The sequence below is a fragment of the Lithobates pipiens genome, unplaced genomic scaffold, assembly GCF_037356315.1.
Source record: "Lithobates pipiens isolate NorthernLeopardFrog02 unplaced genomic scaffold, aLitPip1_a1.2 Scaffold_8, whole genome shotgun sequence".
Taxonomy (NCBI): domain Eukaryota; kingdom Metazoa; phylum Chordata; class Amphibia; order Anura; family Ranidae; genus Lithobates; species Lithobates pipiens.
The window spans coordinates 96,699,232-96,702,916 of record NW_027507903.1 but is presented as its reverse complement, the minus strand read 5'-3'; the positions used below and the strand labels follow the sequence as shown (position 1 = coordinate 96,702,916).

Sequence of the window (3,685 nt, the reverse complement as noted above, 5' to 3'; positions counted from 1 at the left end):
ATTTGGGATCAAATGTCACACGCTTCGTAAATTAAATTTTTGACTTCAGGACAATAAAGTTCTGAGGGTTAATTAATATAGGTAGGCCTAACACAGGTCTGGCCAGGCTGTGTTTAGAAGTTCTGCCTGGTCATGTGAGTGGTGAGGTGCACATGACAGGCTAGAACCAAGTCTGGTTGGATGCTTTGGAATCGGCCCTCTCGGAGCCAATCAGCGGGAGTGCCAGGGCCCGCTGAGGAGTCTGGGAGGGGGTACTTAAGCAGGTGTGGGTCATGTGTTCGGGGTTCCGGAGTTGTTCGTGAGACCCATGTGGTCAGTTCTGGTTCCAGGACCAGGGTAGCCCCATGAGGGGTCCCGGTCAGGGGGTGTTCAAAATCTCGCAACATGTTCCTGTCAGTGGCCCCGGGTAGACCCGTCTGGTCTGGGGTAGGGATCCATCCATTCCCGAGTCTCAGATCCGGCTGGTCCGAGGCACTGTAACTGAAGGAGGATTCAAAGTGTCCGGGTGGGCTCTCGGTTTGGAGTGACACCACAACTCGTGGAAGTGACCGGGGGAGGACTCTTCTGAGGAGGCCCGGCAAGTGGCATCCTGAGAAGTGCCTGGTTACTGAGTTGGGAAGGACATTGACGAGTTTGCACTTTTCCAGTAGCACAAAGGAAGCGGGGAACGTTCCAGGTACAGTTGGAAAAAGGTTCCTGTATACTCCCAGTTGATTGTTCAAGTTTTGAGTCAACGTGCTGACTGACATGATCTCTGGCTAGAGATCTGTTCAGCTTTGAAGTGCCCAGCTGCGAGTGGCTACTCTCTGAGTAGAAATAGAGACTGTGTTAAACCTGCAGTTAAAGGTACCGGAGTTCTTCACCCGTGCCCTCTGTTCCCTAAAGAGACTGTGTTTGTGAAACTTCTACTGCAAAATAAACCTTTGAAAAAGGACTTCATCTGTGTCAGTGTACAAATCGTTGGGTATCAACCCTGGGAACCCCTAGACGTGGAGGAGCAGGCCAGGAGAAGGTCATCAGTAAGCCCATTCAGTCAAGGCCACCCTTCAATGGGTTATGGCCGCTACATATGGAGCTAATGAAGGAAACAGAGTCTTATAATATTGAGCCATCCGGCCATCCGGGCCCGGGGGCCTTACCTAATTTAGTGATCCTTATTGCTCCCTGGAGTTCTTCCATTGTTATAAAATTTTCCAGGTTATCCCTGTCTGCGTCTGAGGCATTAATGATCATGAAAGATACAGGTCTATTTGGGCTTGAGTGGGGGGTTTAGTCTGCAGATTATACAATGACTTATAAAATTCTTGAAACTCCCTATGTCATATGGTTTTATGACTTTAAGCTTTTTAGATGAAACCAGATGCAGTATATAATTCATTTGTTTCTGTTCTCGTAATGTTCTGGCCAAGAAACTTCCACACTTGTCGCCTGACTCATATGAAAATTTCCTTCAAATCTGTAAAGCTGCCTTGGTCTTATATTAGAGAAGATCTGAAATTTGTGTTCTCTTAGCATGAAGAGCTTTCTCTAAGGATGGAGATAAAGTCTGTTTATGACTAGTTTCCATCGTAGCTAATTCTTCCAGCAGTAGCTTTAATTGTTCTGTATGTTTTCATTTTATCCTGGCCCCATGTTTAATTAATACCCCTCTAATAACCGCTTTGTGTGCTTCCCACACAATTATGGGGTCGCATTCTGGGGTATCGTTAGTAGTGGAATAAAAGTCTAATTCCTTTATTACGTCTTCGAGGACATCTTTATCCTGTAAGTTACTTTCATTCAGTCTCCACTGTGTTGGTCTATTATTCCTAGTGTCCTGTAATTTGTATGTCATAAAAATAGGTGCGTGGTCAGACCAGGTGGTAGAGCCTATGTTGGCCTCTTGTACTGAGTGAAGTTGAGCATGTGAAACGAGGAAGTAATCTATATGAGAGTAAGACTTGTGAGGAGAGGAAAAACAAGTGTAATCTTTCGCTGTAGGGTGAAGTAAGCACCATATATCAATCAATTGGTTTTTATGTAAAATTTTTGCTATATGGTTACGTGCTCTACCAAAGATAGATGATAGTCCAAAGGATGATAGATAGACCATGGCGTGCAAAACACACCCAAAAAACTTCCACCCGGTGCATAAAAAAAAGTGCACACACATAAAGAGTGAACACTAAAAAGTGCAGACGGGTGTCTGATGTCCTCCCTAAAGAAGGACCATACCCTGATCCCCCGGGGCGTTAGGCTCCAGACAGGGACTGAGGTACCAGACTCAACAGTGGTCTTCCAGCCGAAACCGGAAGACCTCCTTTCCCCGGGAGGACTGCCGAAAACAGAACCTCCTAGGTACTTGGTACTATGGGGGCTTCCCTGAAGGTAGCCCCCCCCCCAATGGAGGTTGGACCAAGCCAAAAGGCCTATGTCCGCCCTCCCAAAGATGTTCAGGATAGGTCCGAGGACCGACACCCTACTAATCAAACGTGAAAGTGACAAACGTGACTCACACAACACAAATAAAATAAATAAAAAGTGAGGAAAGGGATAGTGAAGAGGAGAGTGAAAAGGTTGCCATTGTGCAATACAATGACCAGGCCCTCTGGCCAGGAATCAAAAATTCCTCTGGTCATAGCCAAAAGGCCGGGCCCTAGAGGCAGGTGTAAAAAAGCGTGTATCTGGTGACGTGACCTAGGTGCCGAATATCAGCGTGCAGAGCACAGTGAAATAAGGCACCCCTGGACTGCCACTCCAGGGGCACATCACCATGGGCTTTTCAACAGAAGCATCCCCGACGATCCAGCCCAGACCGCGACAGCCCCCACCCCAGCCAGAAAGGCATGAAGATCAAGGAGCTTGGTGAGACCCTTTGCCATCAGGTCACACCCTCACTCCCGTCACTCCTACCTAATTACATTCGAAAGGTACTGGCCGCCCCCCTGCTGGAACAGGAGAGCTAAACGTTCCCTCCCGAAAAACTGACTGGAGCTAAAGCTGCCACAATCCAAGCCAGAAGGCCAGGGTCCCCTCCCCTGGCGCCGACCAGTGGTTCTCCGCCTCCATCAGAAGGCTTCCCTTTCGGCTACGAACCGCTCCGGGTCACCTTTACACCAACAGGCTTTGCATAGCAACTGCCACCCCTGCTCCACCTCGCCGTAGAACAGGGATGGAAGCAAGCGCCACCTATTGGTAACTGATAAGAACAGATACTACACTTGATCTTAGCCAAAAGGCCGGGACCAGTGGGACATTTAAATCTCCCCCAATAATCAACTTGCCTTCTGTGAATTCAATCAATTGTTTAAGAACTTTACCCAGAAAGGTCTCTTGGTAGTCATTGGGAGCATACAACATTGCCAGTGTAATGCCATCATCTCCTATTTTGCCCTTTACAAACAGAAAATGTCCTCCAGGGTCGCTGACCAGGTCTGTAAAGAACCATGGTACCCTCTTTGAAAGAAGGATAGATACCCCTTTTGATTTTGCATTTTGATTTGTTAAAACGTCGGCAATACCCTGCTTTTTAGGATAGGTAATTTGTCATTTCTGAAATGTGTCTCTTGTATAAATGCCACGTCTGATCCATAATGCTGCAGGTCATGTAAAAGTATGTGCCTTTTTTCCGGTGTATTTAGACCCTTAGTATTTAATGATATGATTCTGAGGGTCTCCATGGAGTGACTCTACAAGGGGAGAAGGA

The 3,685-nt window shown here is 47.2% G+C and overlaps 1 pseudogene; it reads right to left on the bottom strand.

Moving 5' to 3' along the window:
- Positions 1 to 3,153: 3,153 nt before the first annotated feature.
- LOC143964687 (U2 spliceosomal RNA) lies at positions 3,154 to 3,224 on the bottom strand (annotated as a pseudogene).
- Between the last annotated feature and the right edge of the window lie 461 nt (positions 3,225 to 3,685).